The sequence below is a fragment of the Sus scrofa genome, chromosome 18 (genome assembly GCF_000003025.6).
Source record: "Sus scrofa isolate TJ Tabasco breed Duroc chromosome 18, Sscrofa11.1, whole genome shotgun sequence".
Taxonomy (NCBI): Eukaryota; Metazoa; Chordata; class Mammalia; order Artiodactyla; family Suidae; genus Sus; species Sus scrofa.
The window spans coordinates 3,036,797-3,064,363 of record NC_010460.4 but is presented as its reverse complement, the minus strand read 5'-3'; the positions used below and the strand labels follow the sequence as shown (position 1 = coordinate 3,064,363).

General features: G+C 50.2%; 1 long non-coding RNA gene across 1 annotated transcript; it reads right to left on the bottom strand.

The window, feature by feature from the left end:
• On the bottom strand, positions 3,897-27,353 carry LOC102168197. Its single transcript, XR_308943.3, has 2 exons — positions 26,051-27,353; positions 3,897-4,076 (listed from the first exon to the last, which is right to left on the bottom strand). It is a non-coding gene; the product is annotated as an uncharacterized LOC102168197 (long non-coding RNA).

The window sequence follows — 27,567 nt, the reverse complement described above, 5'->3', positions numbered from 1 at the left end:
TACTAACTTCATAAAGTAATACATTTCTCATCTTCTATTTTGCAAAATTAGGTAACGAGGCTAGGAAAAAAGTTAAGTATGAAATTAGAAAAATGGAAAAGTTGGGAATATTTAACTCAAATTGTACTTACTAGTGGGAACTTGAAGCAGTTATTTAGATAAGTATTTCCAAATGGCTTTTTAAAAAAATGCATCTTTTTGTACTGCATACAGCTTCTCAATCTTGTTGTCATATAGTGTGTTCAGTTCAGCTAATCACATACCCCTTCAAGTTAGATATTATCAATGTTTACTAGACCCTCAGTTGGTGTTTACAGACTAAAACATTTGACCTCTTCATGAAAGAGAGAACTTGTGTTGGAGGCATAAGCAAGTTGGGGTTTTAGCACAGGAGAACCTGGAAGCCCAAAGGCATGTTTCTTAGTGGGAGAGATTATTCAAGGACCCACCCAACACGGTTTTGCCAAAGTTGTCTACTTAGTGTAGAGACCTAGAAACCTATTCCAGACACTGTCCCATACACATATACTTTTTCCTTAAAAGAAGTTCTACCATACACACTTTTGTTTCACCTAAAAAGCAAAAATAAGAACGTCCTTCCACGTCAGCAGACATTAGCTGTAAACCATTTATTTAACAGATACACAACACTCCGTTTTTTCATGTGCCTTTCTTTAGTCAGGCCTGTGTTGTTGCACCTTGGTTTCCCACCTGGCAATCACAGAGCACGTTCAGTGTCTTCCTCTGTGCCCGGTTAGGAGCACGTCCCGCACTTCTCCCCATTCTCTGAGCTCAGTGCCCGCGCACAGCCTTAAATCAGCGGTTCTCCCCTATGGGCAGTTTTGCCGCCCAGGAGGCATTCGCCAATGTTGGAAACATTTTTGCGAGTCATGACTAGAGGGACGGGGGTACAACTGTTCTCGCGGCAGAGGCCAGGAAGCTCCCCTGTGACACGACAACCCCCACGAAAACGACCCTGGGCAAAGTAGTCACAGTCTTGCTGTGGGGAAACCGGGCTTAAGAAATGGACCAAGTACAGCATTCCGGGGGATTAAAAACGTGGGGAGTTTCTTGCACGCAGCTTGGTGGCTTGCTCAGACAGCATCCTCCAGTGCTCAGCTTCTGTCACCGTGTGGCCTTGCTGTCTGAGAGCCCTCTGCTTCCAGCTCTACCGGCGAGAAAAAGAAGCCCGCAGCAGAACACGCAGGATCTTCGAAGGCCAGGCCCACCAACCAAGAGCCACAGACGTCCGCGTCCACCCACTTCCATGGCCAGGAGCTGGTCTCGCGACTCCAACCTAAACCGCAGGGGAAGCTGGGAAGTGTAGTCTTCCTGAGCCTCCAGGAAAAGGAAATGGGATTGCTGGCATTTTGCCAATCTCTGCCACTTCTAGTTTCAAAACAATTCTACAAATTAAGGTTACAGAATGCAATATAGTATAAAACAAAAAATGTAAAACAACAACAACAAAAATGTTTGCACAGAGCTACTCGATGGAAATGAGTGGAACTGGGCGGCGGCGGCTGTCCGGCAAGGAGAGCGGTGAGCGGTGTTCTCTTGGAAAAGCATCAGGTGTCTGCGGAAGGGCCGCCACGGATGGGCTGCGTGCCCTCCGCTCGTCTTTCGTCTCCACTCCCACATCCACAGGCCATCCTCTACCTTGTTCTCGGTCCAGGAAGCTGACCTCACTGGCTCCCCTGTGCTCTGGCTCCTCGCCGACTCTTCTGAGGAGGGAGGGACCCAAGCAGGGAGCTGAGAGGGGAGAGGAGGGTGCGGAGAGCGGGATGCGCGTGTTTTGCCCCCAGCTCCCCGCCGGCCGGCTTGTCTGAGCTGCAAAGTCACCTTCCCGTACAAGCCTCTCCTTCTGGGTTCCGGTCTCTCCTTCCTCTCCTCCCTCTGGACTTAGGGTCGCCCCCCATCTGCACCTCCTGCGACACCTTCGCCGTCAGCATTTACACATCCGCGCTCTCGGGTGATCCTAACGGGAGGGTGCGCTGTTATGTAAATGACAGGCAATTCTTCTAAGGGACACTGAGAAATGTTTTCTTTCAAATAAAACACTATGTTTGCCCTCAAAAAACTAACAAATACTTGCATTTGCAAGCCCAGCACTACTGGAATGAATAGTAAGTGCAGCAGAGATTCAGAAAAGAGGGCCTGTGCGCCAGGAGAGCGGTGCACACTTCTCAGAAGGGAGCAGAGATGTTTGGAGGGGAGGAAGCCACAGATAAAGGGACACGAGGTTAGAATGCTGGTACTGCTGAATAAAAGTTGCCCATTTTAGATGTTAGGTAAATAGCTGTTTGATACAAGGGAAAAATGGGGAATAATACAAAATAAATGCCAAGTATATGAAGATCCTGGAGTTTCACCACAGCAGGTTGTTGAACTTGAGGTGCAGAATCATCCTGCAGCTGTGGTAACAAGAGAAAAGAAAATAGCTTCCTAGCTTTTGTTTTTGTTTGTCTTTTTGCCATTTCTTGGGCCGCTCCCGCAGCATATGGAGGTTCCCAGGCTAGGGGTCGAATCGGAGCTGTAGCCACCAGCCTACGCCAGAGCCACAGCAACACGGGATCCGACCTGTGTCTGCAACCTACACCACAGCTCACGGCAACGCCAGATCCTTAACCCACTGAGCAAGGCCAGGGATTGAACCCACAACCTCATGGTTCCTAGTTGGATTCGTTAACCACTGAGCCACGACGGGAACTCCAGTTTCCTAGCTATTTAAAGGTTAAGTACTTTGTGGCAGGCTAGCTATGGCATTAACTATTGCTTCATTTACGGCCTTTGAAGTTTATAAAAATAAAACAGTCATTATGAATTGTATTGATCACTTGAAGTCAAGCACCAGCAGCATTAACATGCCAAGGAATTAGGACACATTTGTTTCTCGTAACTGAGATGGATGAACTAAGCATTCAGACCTGGAGGAAAGAATTGTGCCCCATCAGTGGTCTGCACCATCTTGCCCAGACGGGCTACGCTTGATTTCTGGCAGAGGGCACAAGCGCCAGGTACTGAGGTAAGAGCCCTGAAATGGGGGAGATTCCCTACAAACCAGGGCTGCTGTTTTCTGTACGTAAGACCAAGTGTCTATCAAAGACCTCTTCTGTGTCAAAAGGATTCTGGGGTAGGGTGAGTTCCCAGGTGGCCTACCAGTTGAGACTCAGCATTGTCACTGCTGTGACTCAGGTTCGATCCCTGACCCAGGACCTTCATATGCCATTGGCATGACAAAAGAAAAAAAGGTGGGGGGGATTTTTGGTGCTGGCTTTGGGGAATCCATATTAACTCACTTTCCCAGAGGGGACCCCACAAAAGAGCCTGGGCCAAAATGCTCCATGCCTTTATCACCTGCACACAGAATGAAAACAGTGTAAAAAGGACAAAAAGTCCCAAAGCTTCTAGCAGGATGTCACCTGCTCAGATATTTTGAAGCTTAGAAACACCACTGCCAGGGGCACTAAGCAGCACAACAGCCTTCCCTGAATTCTGTTGTGACTCCCAAGACTTTTCCCAGAGGTTAGAAATTATATCCAAATAGAATGTTGACGGGTATGACACTTTCGGGATGGGGGGAGAGTTGGGCTTCTTTGAAAACATATCCTTCGTTTCATCTCCGATTGTTAACCAGTTAATGAATGAAGAGCCGAGGCGGGACCTGGTTCTGCACCGTCACGCACTGACAAGGGTTTTAACAGTCCTCCCGACCCCGGCTTCTCCCCTGTGACTCCTATTCAGATGCAGTTCCATCTCCAAGATACTGAGTCCATCTCGCTTTTTACTAGAATATACTGAGGACGAGAAAACGGAGACCCAGAGAGTTTAGGTGACGTTTACTCATGATGACAGTTACTAGCCGAATTTGGGCTCCATCTTTTTTTTTTTTTTTGACTTTTACGCTAATTCAGCCTTTTAAAACATTGAAAGGAACAAGAGTTTCACATACGATAGAAGCAGAAAACAGGTAACTCTCTAAAAAGAGTACTTGCGGTATGCCAAGTTCAAGTTGAAAGTAGTCCACTGATTTCTTTGTAGCTGCAATGGACGCACTCCTTCCTCTTTGGGAACGGCTGAAAACGAAGAAGAGACGGTGGTTAGATCCCAGTTTGGAATTTCCCTATTTTAATGTCTTGTGTCAGTTTTAATTTTCTGATTTAATTAGCTTCCTAATTAGAAGGGGTTAAATTAATTAACCTCATTATTTACTATATATTTAATGATTTCTCTTCTATAGGGAGTTACTTAATTTTCAATAATTGGAAAGCTATGCCAAGAGGGAATACCGCCAAGTTTTACACGCACTGCTTTGCCGTCAGTACCAGGAATGGGACAAATTGAAGGGAATTTTAGGTAAGAGATTGGCTACATGCCAAGGCTATTTCCCACTTGTTCTGAAACATGGTACAGGTAAAAAATGTGGGCTGACAGCCAGTCATTTCTATCGAATTAGAAGTCAGTGTACATATCCTTTATATAAGGTTAAAAGATCCTGGAACAGAAGGTTTTATAATAGTCCTACCACATCAGTTTCACTACAGACAACAAAACAATCACAAAACACTGAATAAGGCCAAAGTCTTTTTTTGCTCATCTTGTTGTGTCTTTATTTTTTTTATTTTTTGTCTTTTTTGCCTTTTCTAGGGCTGCTCCCGCAGCATATGGAGGTTCCCAGGCTAGGGGTCGAATCGGAGCTGTAGCCGCCGGCCTACGCCAGAGCCACAGCCACTCGGGATCCGAGCCGCGTCTGCAACCTACACCACAGCTCACGGCAATGCCGGATCTTGACCCACTGAGCAAGGGCAGGGATCGAACCCACAACCTCATGGTTCCTAGTCGGATTCGTTAACCACTGCGCCACGACGGGAACTCCTTTATTTTTAATTATAGTTGATTTACAATGTCGTATGCAAATAATTCTAATGAATAGGAGAGTCTCTGAAATTATCACCTGGTATAACGGCATATTAAAATATTCGATTTTTCCTCAGACTTGTCATCGATGGGCTAAATGGATAACATTTGGGGAAGTCACAGGAAAATCATAAGCCTGGTAATATCGGCATGACTTACCAAAATCAAATAGGCCTTGTTCTTTCATGGTCATGGGTGTTTAAACCCTTGGTGGGTGACCGGGTCTTAATGCAGTGCTGTACCAACAAGATGACCTACTTTTCAGGGACAGTGAGGCTGCATCGACACCACGGCCGAGCTGCTCTTTGCCTCACTCTTGACGCACCGTCCAGAGTGGGCTCGCGAGGTCAGTCCTGTGCAGGGACTGGACAGGCGGGACCCAGGTGCTCCTGTACCCCAGCCGCCTCAGTGCCACATGTCCGCAGCCCGTCTGCTCCCCGGGAGAAGCCCAGGTCCACCAAGAGTTACATGAGCTCTCGAGCGGCGGTACAACTGGAAACACAGACCTAGCAGAGTCAGATGAAGTTATCATCTGATTACAGGAAGTTCACTTCAGCTGAACAAACGCTGGTTGAGCCCCGAGGGGCACGGCTAGGAGGCCTTGCTAAGAAGCGAAGCTGAGCCGGGGGCCATGGACGCCCCAGTCCCATTCTAGAAGCAGCGCTCAGGTGCCAACACGAGTGGTACAGTGTCATGCAGTTTGAGGGGTGGTCCCGTGGGCACTAACTGGGCTGATGGCCAAGAACCTCTCAGGAGGAGGAAAGTCTCGAGGGCTCTGAAGGAGCGGGGGTGTCGTGGGGTGGGGCTGGACAAGGCCCTCCAAAGACGTGGGCTGAACACCTTCAAGGAAGACCGAGTGCAAACAAAGAATGACTGACCGTATTTCTCCACCTATTCTAAACCCCGTCCAAACGGACAGGCCAAAACTAAGGCGGGAGACGCTGGCCTTTTGTTTGGTCCTCTTTGGAAATACCTGCTCCTGTCCGGCTGCTAGCAGGCCAAGCAGCTCAGCTAGTCCCACCTGCCAGACAACGCTTCCCCTCTCCTCCCCAAGCGTCCACGGCCTCTCCCTCTCCGCAGAGTCCGGTTCAGGCCAACCAGGCTGCCTGCCAACCGTAACCTGCCATCACCTACTCCCCGCCCCCAGCTGTGCACCCCAGAACCCCAGCACCAGGGGTATCTCCTGCCACGCCCCCAACCACGCCCTTTCCCACCAACCTGGGCTGCAGGATCCTCTCAAACACCCCCGGAACGTCTGCCGTCCGCGGCGCTGGGCACACGCTGGGTGGCTCCCCTGCAAACAAGCCTCCACGTGCGGATCACACTTCCTCCTCCCACGTCCGCGCTCACACCTCCCGCTTCAGGAAACACCACTGGTGCCCTGAGAGGGAACGTATTTGGTCCCTTCTGTTTGTGATCACAAGTAAGTTACACGACTGGGGCTCTCCGGCTGGATGGAGACTGAGCCGACCACGTGAGAGAGGGTTCATCCCAGCTCAGGGGTAACGGCCGGTTGATGCGTCTGAACGGTGCTCAGGGCGAGGAAAACACACAAGGCAGTGGATGTAAAATGTGGGAGGTCCCCTCACTCCCAGTGTTTATATAAAATACCAAAAAGACTGGATTTTAAAGTACATGTCCCCACCCCCATAATCCCTCCACGACTAACTCCAATGGGTCTTAGTTCTCTTAACAAGTATATCCGCGGCTGTTTAGTCTGGTGCCTGATGCCACGTGGATGACGGATGACTCGTGAAAGAGCAGATGCAGGCATTCTGAATGAATGAACGTTGTGCCAGGGACACAACTGTTCGCTTTGGTTTTAAGGGACCAGCCCAGAGAGTCACCATAATGCAAACGTGACACTTACCTCTCCTCGTGGAAGTCACTGCGCTACTGACATACTGCATTTTATTTTACAGATGGGGAGAGAAGTCCGGAGAGATCAGATCAGGGAACAGAAACTTTTTTCCGTGATGGGCCAGACAGGAAGTATTTGAGGCATCATGGTCCGTGAGGTCTGTTCTGACTTCTCAGCCCGGCCACCGCCCGGAAAGCGGCTTCGGCGGACTTGCACACCAACAAGCAAGGCTGGCTCAGGGGAACCGCTCCTCACAAAAGCAGGCAGCTGGCCAGCTTTAGCCTCGGGGCTTTGCTTTGCTGACTCTGGGTTGGGGCGTCAAGGTCACAAACTGCCACAAACCAGGTCCCAAAGACCAACACCCAACAGGTGTGAGCGGCCCCTGCCCCGGGCCGGCCGGCTGACACGCCTCCGCGTGGCTGAGCTGTCTCCGGAGGGCAGGCTGAGTGCTTGACCACCAGGAAAGCAGGGGAATTAGGGCTAATTAATGCGTCCAGACTTTGAAGTCCAGGGAGAAAAAGGCCTCAGATTAAGTGCAAACTATCATCCTAAGTAATGTATTTGTGGCACTTTCATTAAATTTTTGCTCAAACCTTGAAAAATATGTATCTCCTGGCTGCCAACATTTTCATCTTTGTATAATTATGAAGCCTCCCCAAATAATCCTTTTCAGTTTGTGATACTCAGTGGGGCACAGTGCCAGCTGCTGAGACTTGATGGAGCTGTTTAATTTGAGACTTACTTGCACAGCATAGGTGAAAATAAATAAAGTCTTAGAGAAATTCATTCAGAATATATCTAGTGCAGATGCCTACTGTGAAGTTTATGGGAAAAAAGGAACAGTATTCATCTGCAGGAAGTTAGAGTAATTCAGTGTCTTATCAGAATAAACACAGGGCTTTTAGGAACACAGTCCCAAGATAATAAAAATCATTTTTATTACCAAAAAAAGGGCAGACATTTCAACATGAGTCACCACTTTTATGAGCACTGAGTCACAAAAATAAAATGGCCACAAACTAGGTATATGGTTATGTAAATTAGTTAAAATACCCCCCCTTTTCTTCCTTCTAACATGAACGGCAATTTTGAGCGTACAACAAGTTTTAGGGGCTGTGACTTACCAACCTCCCCGACAATCCTGAAGCTAAGGTTTTGCGATGTTCAAACCCCAGCTCCAGAGTCTCTGACCCTGTACTCTCTTTCCCGACTAGGGTTCAAAGGAATTATTTCCTCAGGTGTAAACCAGTCGTTTCTGTCACTTAAAAACACACTACTGGTTAGAAAGGCCAAGACAGGGGGTCCAGTATTTGTGGTCAGGGCTGAGGAGGCCCCAGGGGGAGGGAGACAGAAAAGCACAGCCCGCGTGCCTTCCCTGGGTGTCACCGACTGCCTGCTCTTCAGCCGTAACAGAAGGGCGCATTCGAGGACCCTGGTGTCACCCACGTGCTCGGGGAGAAGGAAGCGTCTGCCCCCCACCTGTGCGGAGAAAGGAAGATAAGCCCATGGGAAGTGAAGGACCATCTACCTCAATGAATGAACACAAACTCTATTTGTTTCTACAACACGCGGCCATTGCAATGGTTGGCTAGTGTCTCAGGGGGCTGGATCACTGTCATGTTGCCGAGTGGGAGAACTTACTCAATCTGTTTGCCCACATGTGGCAGCTATGAGAACTCGGATGACTGTATGTGTGAAACAGAGCGGCGTGGGCAGAGAGTGCCGCCTTCCACGCTCTCCTCCTGGAGAAAATTCTCACTGCACTGGAAGCTCACGTAGGGGGATCATAAGTGGGGTCCTCGGGCTTTGTCCGGATGCATGTGTTCCCTTCGGCTGCAGCATCTTCATTAGCATCACTGGCCCTTCTTCAGCAGCGCTTTCTACGGAAGGGTCCAGCGGAGATGAGCCCTTGAAACGCAGCGCGGGGCGCTGGCCAGCGCTATGTTTTTCGAGGCCGTCCTTTCTTGGAACCCATCCTCGGAGCAGTGGCTTTATTGTGAAACCAGATGTTTTTTGGGTGTAAAAGTATTAATGCCAGCCTTCCTAATGCTAAATGAAGATCCAAAATTGAAAACAGGAAAGGGAGACGCCGTCAGGGACTTGGGCTGGTGCGTGTTCACGTTCCAATCCGCCCTGTCTCCACGCTTCAGTCCGTGGCTCTCTCGAATCCTCTCTTCTGCCTTGCCTGGTTCCATGTCATTCTTCCTCTGCATTTCCTTAGTGCTAAAATGGGAACCTGGGAGAAACTGGAGGCAGCAAAGTAAAACATACGAAAGGAAGGCTTTAAATCCGGAGAATTTTATGTGGATTCCTGACTGTTTTCACCTTGTATGCTGCAATCCTGACTTGGTTCATAAAAAATAAACGCTTTTTTGTTATCTGTTGCTCATCCGTACGGCCACTTATCAAGGTCCCTGATGGGCCTCTATTGCATCAAGTTCCCAGGCCTGTCTTTCTCACGTTCCACCCAATGATAACCTTTGGGGCCACCACCTGCTGCGCACAGCTGACCTGTGATCCCTTGTCCTGCAACTCCACGTTTCTCTCTGCAACGCAGGGGACTCCTCGTAGCCCATGGCCTGTGATTAAAGCTGGTGGCAAGGAGACCACCCATGATTAGCCGAGGTGTTTGTAGAGGGCAAAGGAGCAGTGGGCTGGGCAGCAGGAGAAGGCACTTGTCAGTTCCAGCTATGACCACACCACCAGTTGCAGAGACGAGATTGTGGCCGTGAGGCATCTTTCCTCCTTGTTTGACATGATTATATGTACGTATACATTAGCTGACAATTTCCTCCCCTTTTCACACTTTCCAACGTAAGCAGAAAGTTAAACTCAATCTCGGCATCTAGTCTACAGGATCTGAAAGGTGAAATGAGACTTGAGCTTCTAAGCACACCAGCTACACCAGTGTGGTTCACTGAAGACTTTTCTGCACAGTTAATCCACTTGGCTTAAAACGTGAACCATGTAGCCTACTAGGGATACTGGATAGATGTCACTGAGGCCCCAAACCTTTAAGGACTCCTCCAAGAGTTCTCGGCCTGATAGCAGGGCCCAGAAGAGAACCCAGGGGGCCGTGCCTGCAGTAAAGCCACGGTATCTCAGAGTCTGGAAGAAACGGTAGGACGTGGTTTCCATGACTACTGTCATTAGTACTGGGCTTCGGAGAGAGTTTCGAAAGGATATTTACGCATCTACGAGAAGGGTCATTCAGAGAGAGAAGTTTTATGACCTAAATAAAAATACAAATACTTACAACAAGAAATGTTACATATAACATGATTGTGGGCCTCCCCAAAGGGCTTCTTACAGGAAGATCCACCTTTCTCTTATTTTACCATAAAAGGCTCAGTAGCTGTTCTTTCACAGATGTTTTTGTGGTGACGAATTTGAGATCAGCATGACTGGATACAAACCGGTCCAGGTAGACAGCGCTAAGGTCAGACAAACAGCTTTCGCTGGCAGCGACACATGGTGGGGACCAGGGCAGACTCAGCTTTAATTTCCTGATCATTAAAAACGCCTCTAGCACACAAGGCTTGGTTGGGAGCAGAGAGGGCTGGGAAGCCAAGACAACCAGGACAAAGGCGGACTTCCAGCACGACACTGGTTTCTGGTTCCTAAACAAGAGACAGCGTCATTATCACCAAGCACAGACCAGGGTTAGAAACACACGCCTGAAGCTGCAGAATCCGCGCTTCCATTTCCAGCTCCCGGGGAACACGCCATCTGGCTTCTCTGCAGGATGGATGCCTTGCCTGTGAAAGCCCAATGGCAATGCTTCTTTGACGAGAGGGAGTGGGGGTGCTGTCCCTTGACATGGAGGTCACCTTGCAGGACCACTTTTTGGATCTCAGGGGCCAAGCTGTTGAGAGTTCTAGAAATGGGGAGTGCGGAGTATAGTAAAAGAATTTATATTGTAATATTAAATTTTTTGGCGTTCCCGCTGTGGCCCAGTGGGTTAAGAATACAACTGCAGGGGAAGTTCCAGTTGTGGCTCAGCTGTAAGGAGCCTAACTAGTATCCATGAGGACATGGGTTCAGTCTCTGGCCTCATTCACTAGCTCAAGGGTCTGGCCTCGTAGTGAGCTGTGGTGTAGGTCGCAGACGCCACGTGGACCTGGTGTTGCTGTGGCTGTGGTGTAGGCCTGCAGCTGTAGCTCCAATTCAATCCCTAGCCTGGGAACTTCTATATGCCACATGTGCGGCCCTAAAATACAAAATAAATAAATAAATAAATAAAACACAACTGGAGGGGCTTGGGTCACCGCAAAGGGGGATTCGATCCCTAGCCCGGTGCAGTTGGTTCAAGAACACTGCCAGCATCTCACACCCCAAAGCACAGCTAACTACCCTGATTTCTGATACCTTACAGCCATTTCCTGTGATTAACTCTATATAAATGGAAGCACATAGTTTGTGTCTGTCTTTGGCTCTAAATTTTGGCCGCGCGAGCCCTCTGTATTACTGCATGTCCTTGCAGCCTCTTCATCCACGTCGCTGTACGTGATCCACGGTCAATGTCACAGTTCCTTCATCCACGTCACCACTGATGGGCATTTAGGCAGTTCTCGGCTTTCATTATTGCGAACACGCTACACGCGTGTGCCCATGCATGGCACTTGGTGGCTAGATTACACAGGCATGTCACATATACACATAAGCCAGCAGTGGAACTGCTGGCTGGGAGGACGTGCGTGTGCCCAGTTCAGATCGATGCTGCCCGTTTCCCCAAGTGGCTGTACCATCTCCCTCCTGCCAGAGGGTGTGCGGTCTTCTTCATTTTGGCCAGTTGGGTGGGCGGGCAGTGGTGCTGCCTCGTAGTTTTAACCTGCATTTCCTTGATTTTGTCTCATGTTTACTGGCCATCTGGTTATCTGCACATGTGAAGTGTCTGCTGTATATTTACTCGTGCTTCAACACCTTCCTGTCTCTTTGTCTCTGTCTCTGCAGCGTCGCGGCACTGGAATGAAGCTTGTCTTTCCTTCTTTTTGTCACGGCTTCGGCATGCGGACATTCTGGGGCCAAGGACTGAACCTGTGCCACAGCAGGGACCCAAACCACAGCCGTGACAATGCCAGGTCCTTAACCCACTGCGTCACCTGGGAACTCTTCCCAAACTGGTGAAGGCTTCCCGGCATCAGGACTGTGGTCCCTGCGAGGGAGCGCGGCTGGGGACTGCCTGGCGTTAGCGACGTCGAGTTAAGGGGCTGGAGACGCGGAGGCAGGGACAGACCCCAGGGAACCTCAAGGAAAACGGGTTCCATTATGTGCAAAAGAAGGTCTTGTCTAGAACTCCAGTTTGGTTCCCGGAGGAGACACCTGCACGGGGAAAGAGTGTTGGGGTCTAGGTGGTCTGCAGTGGCAGGAGGCAGGGCAGGCCTGGTGGACACGTACCCCAGGGCCAGGCCAGGGAACATAAAACACAGGCCGGGCCGGGCGCAGGGCACAGATGTCCCCTTCCAGACCGCACGCTTCAGTGGAGCCATGGACCGTGGCCCCTAGTCCCTCACCCAGTCTCGACAGGGTGAAGACGCTGCCCGCTCCCGGACACACCCTGGAACCGAGCTGTCCAGCTGAAACCGAATGTGAACCACAAAGGTGAGCCACTCCGGATTTAAAAATGCTTTTCTGGTAGCCGCATTTTTTAAAAAGAGGACAAAGAAACCCCATATCCCGAAGAGTATCACTTCAACTTCTAGGCAGCATGAAAAAAGAATTAACGGACTATTTTCCATTCCCTTCTCACACTGGGTCTGAAATCTGGTGTGTATTTTACACTTTCAGCACATCTTAACAAGGGCTCGCCACATTTCAAGGGCTCCCAGCCAGACATTAATAAATAAAGAGACAGAATAAAGCATTAATTCTACCTTTGCGATGTCAGCGGGACTTCAAGGTAGCTAAATAGTTGACAGCACATACTTTTATACAAATATTCCAGCTGCTACTGAAGCAGGGACGACAGAAGATCACCATTCCACGGCCTAATGTGAAATAGAGATCAAAGCAATTATCACTCACGGCTGAAAAAAACCTGAAAGGTGCAAGGCTGAGGGGGACCATTAGAATGAGCGCAGCAGGCTGACCATACCTGAACTCTGATCATCTCATCGTGGTTTACTATGTGTCTCTCACAACACAATCCAGAAAGCACTCTTACCAAAACCCCACAAATACATGGAGGCTAAACGATATGCTACTAAACAACCAATGGGTCACTGAAGAAAGCAAAGGAAAAAGTAAAAAAACAACAAACAACCCTGGAGACAAATGAAGATGAAAACACGATGATCCAAAGTCTATGGGACACAGGAGTTCCCGTCGTGGCGCAGTGGTTAGCGAATCGGACTGGGAACCATGAGGTTGCGGGTTCGATCCCTGGCCTCACTCAGTGGGTCAAGGATCCGGCGTTGCCATGAGCTGTGGTGCAGGTTGCAGACGTGGCTCGGATCCCACATTGCTGTGGTTCTGGCGTAGGCCGGTGGCTACAGCTCCAATTAGACCCCTAGCCTGGGAACCTCCACACGCCGTGGGAGCGGCCCAAAAAAAGGCAAAAAAAAAAAAAAAAAAAAGACAAAGTCTATGGGATGCAGCACAAGCAGTTCTAAGAGGGACGTTTATACCAATACAAGACTGCCTCAGGAAATAAGAAAAGCTCATACAAGCAACCTAACCTTACAATTAAAGGAACTAGAAAAAGAACAAACAAAACCTACAATTAGTAAAATTCAAGAAATCATAAAGATCAGAGCGGAAATAAGTAGAGAGTTAAAAAATACTAGAAAAGATCAATTAAACTAAGAGCTGGTTCTTTGAAAAGTTTTCAAAAATTGATAAAACTTGAGTCAGACTCATCAAAAAAAGAATTGGAGAGCCCAAAGAAATAAAATCAGAAATGAGAAAGAAGTGACAGCCACACAGAAAAGAAAATCATGGACTTGCAGAATAGACTTGCAGTTGCCAAGGGCGAGGGGAGGAAGTGGGTTGGTTGGGGAGCTTGGGGTTAATAGATACAAACTAGTGCCTCTGGAATGGATTAGCAGTGAGACCCTGCTGTGTGGCTCTGGAAACGATGTCTAGTCGCTCATGATGGAGCCTGATCATGTGTGAAAAAAGAATGAGTACATGTATGTGTAACTGGGTCACCCTGCTGGAGAGTAGAAAAATTGAGGAAATAACTATTAAAAAAAATAATAAAAAAAGAAAAAAGTTACAACCAACACCATAGAATTACAAAGGATCTAAGATACTACTTCGAACAATTATACGGCAATTAAATGAACAACCTAAAAGAAATGGATCAATTCCTAAAAATGTACAATCCCCCACGACTGAATCAGAAAGAAAGAGAAAATACGAACAAAAGAATTCCCAGCAATGAAACGGAATCAGTAATTAAAAAAAAACTCACAACAAACAAAAGTACGGGACCACATAGCTTCACAGATGAATTCTACCAGACTTTTTTTTTTTTTTTGCTTTTTTTAGGGCTGTACCTGCAGCATAGGGAGGTTCCCAGGCTAGGAGTCAAATCAGAGCTTCAGCTGCCAGCTTACGCCACAGCTACAGCAATGTGGGATCTGAGCTGCGTCTGCAATCTACGCCATAGCTCACAACAGCTGGATCCTTAACCCACCGAGCAAGGCCAGGGATCAAACCCGCACCCTCATGGATACTCATCAGGTCTGTAACCCACTGAGCCACAATGGGAACTCCTCTACCAGACATCTGAAGAAGAGTTAACCACCTATCCACGAACTACTCCAAAACATGGTAGAGAAAGGAGCCATTCCAAACATATGCTGCAAGCCAGAATCGTCCTGACAGCAAAACCAAAGACATGACCCCCAAGGAGAATTATGGGCCAATGTCACTGGTAAACACAGATACAAAAATTCTCCACAAAGTATTATCAGGCCAAATTCAGTAATACATTAAAAGGAGCATATACCACAATCACGTGGAATTTGTCCCAAGGATGCAAGGATGGGTCTACACCCACAAATTAATCCATGTGACACATGACACTAACAAAGTTAAGAGTAAGAAATCCTATGCTCATTGCAACAGATGCAGAGAAAGCTTTTGACAAAATTCAACATCCATTTACAATAAAAAAAAAACCTCTCAACAAAGTGGGCATAGAGGGAACATACCTCAACGTAATAAAGGCTGCATATAACAAGCCCGCAGCCAACAGCATTTTCAAGACTGAAAAGTTGAAAGCATTTCCCCTAAGATCAGGGACAATACAAGGATGCTCATTCTGGCCATTTTTATAAAACACGGTATTGGCAGTCCTAGCCACAGCGATCAGAGAAGGGGAAAAAACAAACACACAAACAAAAACAAAAGCAATACAAACCAGAAAGGAGGAAGTAAAACTGTCACTGTTTGTAGATGACTTGATCCTTACACAGAAAATCCTCAAGATGCCACCAAAAAGCTATGAGAGCTCATCAATGAATTCAATAAAGTTGCAGGATACAAAATCCACATGCAGAAATCTGCTGCATTTCTATACACAACAATGAGCGATCAGAAAAAGAAATTAAGAAAACCTACTTACGATTCCATCAAAAGAATTCCCAGCAATAAATCTAACTAAGGAGGTAAAAGAAAGCCTGATACTGACAAGAGAGACGGAAGACGACATAAACAGAGGGAAAGGTATACTTACCTAGCCCATGGGCTGGAAGAATCAATATTGTTAAAACGGTCATACTGGAGTTCCCGTCGTGGCGCAGTGGTTAACGAATCCGACTAAGAACCATGAGGTTGTGGGTTCGGTCCCTGGCCTTGCTCAGTGGGTGAAGGATCCAGCGTTGCCGTGAGCTGTGGTGCAGGTTGCAGACGCAGCTCAGATCCCGCGTTGCTGTGGCTCTGGCATAGGCCGGTGGCTACAGCTCCGATTCAACCCCTGGCCTGGGAACCTCCATACGCTGTGGGAGTGGCCCAAGAAATGGCAAAAAGACAAAAAAAAAAAAAAAAAGGTCATACTACCCAAGGCAATCTACAGTGATTCAGCACAGTATCAAAATATCAATGGCATTTTTCAGAGAACTAGAATAAATAATTACAAAATTTGTATGGATTTTTCCATATAATAAACGTATGAAATAAACCTATGCACTTACAGCCAATTAATCTATGATGAAGGAGGCAAGAATAAACAATGGAGGAAAGACAGTCCCTTCAATAAGTGGTGCTGGGAAAACTGGACAGGTACACGTCAAAGAATGAAATTAGAACATTCTCTCACATCATACACAAAAGCAAATTCCAAGACCTAAATGTAAGACCGGATACTATAAAACCCCTAGAGGAAAACATAGGCAGAACACTCTTTGACATAAATCACAACGAAATTGTTCTGGATCTGACTCCTAAAGTAATGGAACTAAAAACAAAAATGAACAAATGGGACCTAATTAAAAGCGTTGGCTCAGCAAAGGAAACCACAAACACAACGAAAAGACAGTCTCCGGACTGGGAGAAATTAATTAATTCATCTCCAAAAATATACAAACAGCTCATACAGACTAACAAACAAACAACCCAATCGAAAAATGGGTGGAAGACCTAAATAGACATTTCTCCAAAGAAAACATGTAGATGCCCATGAGGCACGTGAAAAAAATGCTCAATATCACCAATTATTAGATAAATGCAAATCAAAACAACAACGAGGTACCACCTCACACCAGGTAGAATGGCCATTGTCAAAAAAACCTACAAATAACACATGCTGGGGAGGATGTGGAGAAAAGGGACCCCTCCTTCACTGCTGGTGGGAATGGCAATTGGCACAGCCGCTACGGAGAAGAGGACAGGCGGAGCCTCAAAAAACTAAAAGCAGAACTACCACATAATCCTGCAATCCTGCTCCTGGGCACATGTTCAGAGAAAACCCTTCATCTGAAAAGATACATGCACCCCCATGTTCACAGCAGCACTGTTTGCAATAGTCAAGACACGGAAGCAATCTAAGGGCCCATTTGTGCGTGAATAAATCAAGAAGACGCAGGACATGTACACAAAGGAATATTCCTCCTCCATAAAACAGAATGAAACACAGCCATTTGCAGCAGCATGGATGGACCTAGATATTAAGAGACGTTACGTCAAAGACAAATATCATATGATATCATTTGTATGAGGAAGCTTAAAACATGAGAGAATGAACTTATTCACAAAACAAACTTATCGTGACCAAAGGGGATAGCGGTGGTGGTGGGGAGATGGACTTGGAGTTGGGGTTAACGCAGGTACACCACTGTATATAAAATAGATACGTAACAAAGATACACTGTACAGCTCAGGGAACTATATTCAGTATCTTGTAATAACCTACAACGGAAGAGAATCTGAAAAAGAACCCTCCTGCATTATCGGTGGGACTATAACTTGGTACAGCCGGGATGGAAAACAGCATGGTGGTTCCCCAAAAAACTAACAACAGACTTACCACACGATCAGCACTCCCACTCGTGGGTATTTATGTGAAGAAAATGAAAGCACTGATTTGAAATGGTATCTGCACCCCTATGTTCGCTGCCGCATTATTTACAATAGCCAAGATGGGGAAGCCACGGGGATGCAGGGCCCCCGGGCCGAGAAATGGATAGAGTGTGTGATGCACACACACTCATACCGCAATGCTGCTCAGCAACCACAGAGAATGAAATCTTGCTCTGTGACAACACGCATGGACCCAGAGGATACTGTGCGAACAGAAATAAATCAAAGAAAGACACGCGCTGTAGGATTTCAGTTACATGTGGCATCTCAAAAACAAAACCACAGAACAGAGTCACGGACACAGGGAACAAACAGGGGGCTGCAGAGGGGCGGGGGTGGGGCGATGAGCGTCACAGGTGAGGGGCATTAGGAGGTACAGACTCTCAGTTACCCGGGTACGAAGGGTACAGGGGGGGCCCGAGTCAATAACAATTTACTTATCTGACGACAGATGGTAACTAGCCCGACTGCGGTGGCCGCTGTGAAACGTACGCCAGCACTGAGTCCCCGTGGTGTGTACCGGACACCACACGGTGCTGTCGATCGTAACAGTACCTCCACACCAAACAAGCTCACAGAAAAAGAGATCCGATTTGTGGTCACCGGAGGTGGGGCTGGGGAGGGGAACGGATCACTAAGTACTGGGGACTGCAACGTGCCACACGACATACACAATTAACACCGATGTGTGTTTCATACAGAAGTTGCAGAGCGTAAATCCTGGCTTCACGTCACGAGGAACACATTCTTTGCTTCTCTCCCTTTTATTTTGCGTCATATGAGATGATGGGTGCCCGCGAAGCTTACCCTGGTGGTTATTTCGTGACGTGTGTAAGTCACATCGCTGTGCTGTCCACCTTCGCCTTGCCCGGGGCTCTCTGTCAGTTACGTCTCAATGAAACCGGAAGAGCAAAAGAGACGTGTGATCCGAGGACTGGTAGCCTGGCCTCCCCAAGAGAGCTAGCCAGACATGCGGACTCCTAGGCCCACCCCAGACCGACTCACTCGGAATCTGTATTGTCAAAAAAAAATCCCCATGTGATTTGCCTAAACTTTAAATTTTGAGATGCACTGAGGTACAGAACAAATGACCAAGTTTTTTCAATAAATGTACTGTAAGAATAGAGAGGAGGGGTGGGCTTAGATTGAAAAGATTTCAGAGACAGAGCGACCAAATGTAACATGTGGACCCTGTTTGCATCCTGATTTCAACACCTGAACTACTGAACGGCTGCCAGGTTTGAACATCACCTGGAGGGGTTTTTTTATCTTTTTGTCTTTTTAGGGCTGCACCTGCCGCAGACGGAGGTTCCGAGGGTAGGGGCCCAATCGGAGCTGAAGCCACAGCAATGTGGGATCCGAGCCTGTGTCTGCGACCTACACCGCAGCTCACGGCAACGCCGGATCCTTAACCCACTGAGCCAGGCCAGGGATGGAACCCGCATCCTCATGGATACTAGTTGGGGGTTGTTAACCACTGAGCCACGCCGGGAATTCCTCACTGGAGATTTGATGTTAGGGAAGGGGCGTTGCTCCTTTCAGATGTGATAGTGAACGTAGTTATGTTTTTAGAACCGTCCTCATCTCGAGACACACAACGTGCTTGTGAAGGTCGCAGTGTGATGGCGTTTGCTTCCCACGCCTCGGTGGGTGTCGGGGGAGAGCAGAGGGAAGCGCTGGGGACAGAGGTGAGCGAGACGGGCCGTGAACCGAAGCTGACTGCCGCACGTGGGAGTTTGCTACTTGTTACACTGAACTCTTTAGGGGTACGGGTGCTTGACATTTTCCACACTAGCAAGGTTTTCAGAAATCCAAACGCACTGTTAAAGACAGCACAGACGTCCTGCGGAAGCTCTGTGGAGGCTGGAGGCTGTCCTCTGAGCCAGAGGACACACAGGAAGCGGCCGACTGAAAGAGCTCCCTGCTGTGGACGGAAGAGTGGGGTCCCAGAAGGGACACGCCTGTCAGAGACACGGCTGACCTCGCTTATCTCACAGACGGTGTCAGAGAGCCCCTCGCAGCGTTCTGGCCACTGCATCCCAGTGGGAGCTCATCAAGCAGAGGGCCCTAGAAATAAAGACTAAGAGCCACCCAGTGACGTGCTTCTTTCGCCAGAAGGACGTCCAGGTCTCGTGGGCAGCGCGCTGCCGCCAGCTGCCGCAGTGACGCTTCCGAGCCCCTGATGCGGTTCCCAGGCCCAAGCCTGACCGCAGACCGGAGCCTCTTAATTGCAGAGCAGGCTGGGCCCCTTTGAGGAATCCCTGTGACGTGGCCACACGCGCACACTATGAGCTTCCCTCAGGCCTCTTCGGAGGGACCTGCGGCCCTTTAGCAGGTACAAGGAAAACCCTCCGAGCCTACAGGAAGGGCTGGTTCTGGCTCCCAGCGCACCTGGGTCCAGCCCCGATCTCAGCGGCAGATGGGAGGACAAAGCCCCCGCACGCTGGCCACGGACAGCACGGAGCTGGGGCTCCCCCTCTCCTGCCCTTGGGCTGTCCTCACCACCAGGGGCATTAGCTGGCCCCCCACACAGCCTGCCCAGAAGCACCGGTGGTGGTGAAGGTGACACCTCTGCGGCAAAATTCAACCAATGGGGTGTACGACTGGACGAGTATCTGACACCTGACTTTCAAGGTGAGCTCCCCCTTACGGTCACTCTCCGTCTCCCGGTGGGTAGAGCCCTGGACGTCCGCAGGGAGCCGGCTCCACCACATGCTTCGTACCGGCCTGGCCCCTCCCTGCTCCCCCACTCCTGCTTTCTGAGACCACCTCCCCCCAGTTTTCACCTACCTAAGGCCCTGTCTCCACCTCGTGGGGGGAGCGATGCAGATGCACAGCTGTTACCTTCGCGGACGTGGACCTCTGGGGCCTCCAGACCCCACCACGGCCCCCTGGCCCGAGGGGGACTAGCAGCCAGGGGACAAAGCCTCAGCCCCATCCACCAGTGTGGGTCCGGACACATGAGGACACGGGCGTGGCTCCGGATGCTGGTCAGAGTGGAGACTTCGCAGTCGCAAAACACCCACTCCCTGAGGAGCCACGAACTAAACGCCAGGCCGGGAGGCAAGGGCGGCGGGAAAGCCTGCGAAGCGGCCCACCCGGCCTCCCGCCCACGTCCCCGGGCCGACCCTGGAGCCACGGGAGGCTTGAGCAAGGCGACGTCTGCGAGCTCCGGGCCTTAGGCGCTCTCCAGAAGCGACGTCCCTCTCCGGGCAGAGGAGCCTGTGCTAAAGCGTGTGACTCTGCGCGGATCCCCTGGCGGCGCCCTCAGCCACCGCGCCTCGGGGCCGCGCTCCAAAAAGCCAGGCGGCTCTAGGAACTGAAAACAGGTGTGTGCTCACCAGAGGCCAGGGCTGCTGTTGCCTTTCCCACCGCCAAGCAGAGACGACGCTGCCTTTCCAGCAGCTTCCTGAACTACGCCTGGTCGGCCAGGGGAGGGGGAGGAGAGCCCCCCAGCCACGGGCAGTCTCCTTCGACTTTCACGCAGGGACCTGAGGGCCGCACGGCAGCGGGTAAGGCTGGCGAAGGCTCCCCGTGTGTCGCGCACCCGGTGGAGGAGTGAAGGCTCTCGCTCACTCACAGGAGGTGTTACGCCTTCCACTCCTGGGCGCTGCCCGCTCTACACATGCAGTGATAATCGGAGCATTTGGGCCCAGCCCCTTATATCACCGGAAACGTCAAGGCCGAGGCAAGTCAAGCTTGTTCTATTCTTCCAGCATAAGCTAGTTCAAAAGTCTCACCCCCATCAAGAATTCACTAGCTGGAGTTCCCGTCGTGGCGCAGTGGTTAACGAATCCGACTAGGAGCCATGAGGTTGCGGGTTCGGTCCCTGCCCTTGCTCAGTGGGTTAACGATCCGGCGTTGCCGTGAGCTGTGGTGTAGGTTGCAGACGCGGCTCGGATCCTGCGTTGCTGTGGCTCTGGTGTAGGCTGGTGGCTACGGCTCTGATTAGACCCCTAGCCTGGGAACCTCCATATGCCGCGGGAGCGGCCCAAGAAATAGCAAAAAGACAAAAAAAAAAAAAAAAAAAAAAAAAAAAAAAAAAAAAAGAATTCACTAGCTTTAGACGAGTCACTTCAGCCAGCGGGGGGCGTGGGGGGGGGAGTCATGATTTTCCTCCAGAAAACGGGCTCTCGTGGGCTCACGCTCACCTAAGCACTCACACCTGCCAAGTGCGGTGACGGATGCTGACAGTGCCGGGGACCCCCCCTGTGACAACCTGACATCCTTCACGGAGGAACCCGGGGCGAAGCACTGCTCGGAGACTGGGCTTCCCGGCGACAGACGGAGATGGAGGACCTCACGTAGGTTTCCTGGGAAGTACTCTCAGGAGAGACGCCCACCAGGAAGTGAGGGAGCAGGGCTGGGGTGGGAGAGCTGCCCGCTGCGCATTTGTAACTGAGGCCTCAGGCAGGGCCCAGGAGCTCTGAAGCAGGGGTGCCTGCCGCAGGTGTCCCAAATGAAGGCAAGGGGCCTGGGCCTCAGCCTCCCTGCCCTGGGCAGTCCCTGGCTGTGGGTCACCCACTGGGATGGGATGTAACCTTGGGCAGCAGAGAGCAGATCCCAGGAATGCTGTTCTGAATGTGGCTCCCAGCCTTCAACAGCCGACCCCCCCACACACACCATCTAGGGGTGCAGCCCTGGCGCAGAGGGAGGGAGCTGGAGCCACACCGTGGTGTCCACCACAGCCCACACCCTGTGCCCCTCAAACATGCCTGCCTCTCTCACTATGCTCTTTCCAGCCGGGGTGAGTTTGAGGTGACACCACGGTGCACCCCCTCCACTGCAGCTGGCCTCCAGGCCTCATGGGTGCCCCGCCGATCACCTCCTCCCCTACCATCCGCAGTCGCCTGCACCTCTGGCGATCGGGATGTTGGAGGCACCCCGCCAGGCGAGGCCTCGTTCTTGAAGGATCTGATCCACTGGTCACTGAGCTCTTCCTTTTTTTTTTTTTTTGTCTTTTTGCCATTTCTAGGGCTGCTCCCGCGGCATATGGAGGTTCCCAGGCTAGGGGTTGAATCGGAGCTGTAACCAGAGCCACAGCAACGTGGGATCCGAGCCACGTCTGCAACCTACACCACAGCTCCCGGCAATGCCAGATTCTTCACCCACTGAGCAAGGGCAGGGATCGAACCCGCAACCTCATGGTTCCTAGTTGGATTCGTTAACCACTGAGCCATGACGGGAACTCCACACTGAGCTCCTTCTAAGCCATGCCAGCTGCATCTATCTTGACACTTAAAAGCAGACACGGAGCCCGACCACTGTGGCTCTCTTGTCCGTGTGCACCGCAAAGCCAGCCTGGCGTCCTTCCCCATTGCAGGTACACTTAGCACCACAGGCTTTGCCGGGTCTCCGGGCCCAGGCAGAAGGACCTCTGCTGGAGGCCCTTCCTGCTCTTGGCACCAATAAAAGCTTTCCTTTCAGTGGCAGGAAGTGCATCATTTTCCACTATGCTGGAAGGAATGTCCTGGCGAGTTCCAGGCCACGGAGCCCCAGCATCCCTGCCTGATCCCCGCAGGCACCTGAATCTTCCACGGGCTTATGCACCCCCGTCCTTTGCAGGATGCGTGTTCACCACCGACTCTGACACTGAGCATCAAGACAGCGGGCCGGCGTCAGGTTCTGATGAACGCCTGGAACTGCCGTCTTCCAGCAGTGTGTTCTCAGAACAGTCTTACACGCTTCAAAGTCACCCTAAAGAGCTCCTGTTTCCATGTGTTCTATCCATTTACATTGGCTGGAATACACATTCACATGGAACTATTTTAATATTTTTGTGTATTAATTCATTTAAAACAAAAAAAATAAACCTATTAAATGATGATATAAATGACATCTTTATGAAAAAAACTCTATTTTCCAAAACAAAAGAAATCTGTGAGCGGCACCGTTTATCGGTTTGGCACATCTCTTTGAGACAGCTGGCATCGCATATCTGTTTCTACCTTCCACCTGTTGTGATCCGTTATTTTGGTTTAAACGTATCAAGAGATCTAGCCTCACAGAAATGGGAAATGGTGGAGCATATTAATAGTCTTTCCAGATAATTGTAGATCTTTTTCTGCAATGGTACATCAAAATTCAGTACGTGGGAGTTTATTAAAGGTTTACTGCAGTGTGGACTCCGTTACAGTAAAACCCACTGGGCTCTTTTGCTCTGTGAAAAGGGTATTTTTCAATTGGAGCAACACGCACTGGCCACTTGGATCGTATCCGCTCACTGCTCTCTGGACCTCTCCGATGTTGGTTGACAGCTCTCATGACACAATACCAAAAATCACAGTTGTCAAGATCACCACCCATCTCGTCAGAAAACTCTTCGAGTACTGGGAAGCGGTCAAGTTCACCACAGTGGAATGAGTTTCCCCAAGTTCTCATTTGCACTTGAAAGCTCAAATGTCACTATGGACAGTAAGTACTGTCAGCTGTTTTCCTTAAAGTGAAGGATCACATTATTCCGTTTTTAGAAAATACCTGCTAAATACCCAAGACTGACTAAGGCTCGTTCTTACCTGTTGGCGGTGCTAAATAAAAAACATATCTCTTTAAAAAAACAAAAACAAAAACAAAACCCAAAAACAAAAAAACAAACCCAAACCGCAAGCCCCTGCTAGCGCGCTCCAACCTAGACCCCCAGCGCTCGTCCTCAAGGAAGCCGTCTTCTCCGAGCGTGCGGGAAAGGCCAAGTGCAGACCGGCAGTTTGCTCCGGAGCCTTAGAAGATGTGTGTTCCCAGGTCAGGGTTTAAGCGCTGAGAGCTCCGGGGCTGGCTCCGCCTTGCTCCTGGCCCGGGGACAGCGCGGCCAGCGGGGAGGTGCTGGTGCTGCTCCTCTTTCCCACGTCGAGCCCGTCTGTGCTCAGGCGCCCGCAGCCCCGGCGCGTCTGCACCCTCGCCGAAAACGTCGACACCGTGGAAACAGCAAACCAAATCCTCTGTTACTGCGACAACCGTCTGGACCTTGCAGACCCACTCGCGGGGGCGCAGGGGCTCCTTGGGGCTTGGGAACGGCCCTCTGAAAACCACTGATCTAGATGCTCCAGGGCCCTTCAGACCGTTTTAAGACAGAGGGAGGGAAAGGGAACAGAGCCCGGGAGCAAGAACACAACCGGCTGCCGCTGGCGGTTCCAGGGAGCCGGAGCCGCTTGGACTCTCCCGCGTGACGGGGCCGGAGAGGAGCTCCGGCCCGTGCTGCACGCCAGGCTCTGACGCCTGGGTTAATCCACTCCGGCAGAGGTGCCCACTGCCCAGCCTGCACAACTGTGCTAAGACGTGATTGCGTCTGTGGTCTGTGGTCGATCCCTGTCGCCTGCCCGCAGGCAGGGGCTGCAGAGACCGAGCAGAGAACCGCACGGGTCTCAATCGGGGAGGCTGAGCTCCGCCGCTTCCCCAGAGCCGAGCGGCTGTTCTTTGCTGTCTTGGCCACAGGCTGGGGGGACGTGCTGCAGGCGGCCTCTTGGGCTTCCTTATCCTGAGAGCTTCTACCCCGCAGGTCAAGGAGCCAGCGTGGGGTCTGCCAACTACCATGAAGTGCCTTCCAATTACGTCCTTAGGAAGTGGAGAAATAACCACTGAGGGATCCCCTGACCCAGGGCATCCACTCTGAGCTGGACCCTGACCAGCTTCCATTTGTGAGCCGGCCTCCAGCTGCCGCCACGCCAACAAGGACCGCGCACTCTGGAGTCCGAGTATTAAGTCAATCCCGATGCTGTGCCTGCCACCCTCCAAGTGCCTGGGTGTCTCCTTTCCTCCACGCCCAGTAAACTGTGAGCAGAGCCACGGGTTCTCTGGGAAGGACTGGGCAGATGCCGAGGGCCAGGCCCTAGCACTGAGCTGCAGGACCGTTCGGCCCAGGCACCTGGCCTCTCCGGCGGATGCGTCCTGGGCCTGAGGAGTGGTTTTGGCTGCAGGGTAGGGGCTTGTGGCTCCATCAGCCAGGTGTGACTGTTCTGAGTGCACACATAAGCGACGCTCCTGCCAACCGCCTGTCTCACCAGTCTCTCTGGTCACCGTGCTCTTTTTCTTTTCTTTTTGCTTTTTAGGGCCACACTCGCAGCACTCGGACGTTTCCAGGCTAGGGTTAGTACAACTGGAGCTGCAGCTGCCAGCCTACACCACAGCCACAGCAACTCGGGATGTAAGCCTCGCCTGCGACCTACACCACGGCAACACCAGATCCTTCACCCACGGAGCGAGGCCAGGGACTGAACCCACATCCTCATGGATACTAGTCAGATTGTTCCCACTGAGCCACGACAGGAACTCCCTTTACTTTATTTGTTACTGCGTTCTTTTAACCCCTCCATAGCTCCCTGTGAACTAGCTTTCCCTGGCTGCCCCTGCCCCTCAAAGGCTCTTGTCACTTTGTTGCCATAATTACAGGGGGAGCGGCATATAATCCAAGAGGTGTAATTTCCGTTAAGTGTGTCCTAATCTTATTTTATAGGATTTCAATAAAAGTTAGCATCTATTTATTGCTAACATTTCACCTTCCTTAAAACAACCATGCTTTAAAAATGTAAAACACCACTGCTCTGAGGTCGCCACAAAGAAGGCCGACTTAATTTCTAGTTTGTAAAATGCTTCCCCTCAGATATCCCGCCCACATGTAACACCCAGGTCAGCAGTTTACTCGAGATTATTTAAAAAATTATTTTTTGCTCTTTCAGCAAATATTTACGGAGTCTAGTGCCTTTGAGGCTCTTTGCTGAGTGAGACGGGAAAGTAACAATTAAGACGTTTGCTGACCTGGGAGATTCTTCGTCCTGATGCACTGCCTGCGGCTGGCCGGGACAACCCCCGCTGCCGTCCACACTGTCAAAAACCAGCTCTGCCAATTCAGGAAGCCGTGGAGTCAGGGGCCCACACTATGTGCTCAGCTGAGAGAGTGCCGCCAGTGACTCGCTGCCCCAGGAGCTTCTCTGAATGGGGACGCCGGCCACACTGCAGGCTCGCTCTCACCGGGTCACGTGTACCGTCCTCCCTGGAGCAGAGAGGCCGCACCCTGGTCCGCGTGCACAGGTGTGGGCAAAGCGACCAAGGGGGCTTCAGCTGAACAGAAGGTCTACCGCTCTCTCTTCACCTGCTGAAAAAGGAAAACAGCGCCATCTGGTCACATTCAGCGCACGATTCCGCCTTAACCACGGTGTATGGAGCTTGAGGCGTCCTGAGTGAAAGCGGGATTTCTGCCAGCCCACAGCACCCTCACTCTTTAGCTCTCAGTGCTGTGACATGCGTTGTTTTCTACTCTGCAGTGAGAGAAAGGGACAAGAACACAGACTTTTTATATATAAATAGGGGGACACACTTTTTTTTAAAGTGTGGGCATGACCATGTCTTAGGCTGCAGCCTGAATTCATACTGCATCACAGTGCCATTTTCTTCTCGATAAAACAGCAGGCCGGAATTTTTCTGGCTCTTGTTTGGCATATGGAGAAGGTAAATATTGGGAAGGGCCTTTCTAGCTATTCTTAGAGTCTATGGCCTTTGAGAAAACGGGGAAAATAACCTGGAGTTCTGCAAGCTGTTTGGATCTTTCCCTCATCAGTCGCTGGTCTTCTAGGGCTGCCATGGGCTGAACTGTACCCCCTTACACATCAAATTCATATGATGAAGCCCCGACCCCCTAATGTCACAGTGTGTGGAGAGTATTTTGAAGGTTAAATGAGAGCATAAGGTTGGGGCCCTTCTCCAACAGAACTGTGGTCTTACAAGAAGAAGAAAGAAGGTATTTCTCTCTCTCTCTCTCTCTCTCTCTCTCTCTCTCTCTATCTCTCTCTCTCTCTCTCAGAGTCACTCAGGTTCAAATACTATGTGATTTGGGGGGACAGGGTAATTTCTCTCCAAAGTTCAGTGTCCTCAATTACAAAATGGGGTAATGAGTCCTTACACAAAATTTTATGGTGTGATCATATAGAAATATCTTCTGGCTGCACCCAGGGCATGTGGAAGTTCCAGGACCAGGGATGGAACCCAAGCCACAGCAGCGACGAGAGCGGCTGTAGTGACAATGCCAAATCCTTAACCTGCTGCACCACAAGAGAACTCCCAAGAATGACCTTTTAATGAATTACTGATTTCCCATCGTGGTAGTTAGGGTGGGGAAGACAAATCTTACCTATGAGATCCTTGCAAGCAGGGAGAATAAGGTAACGGTTTATGTTTCCAGCCTTTTCTTACTTTCAGACTTTTAGTCAAGAATCAGTTCTTACTTGAATGAAATAGATGCATACCTTCCCACCAAGAAAATGCAAAACGAGCATTTT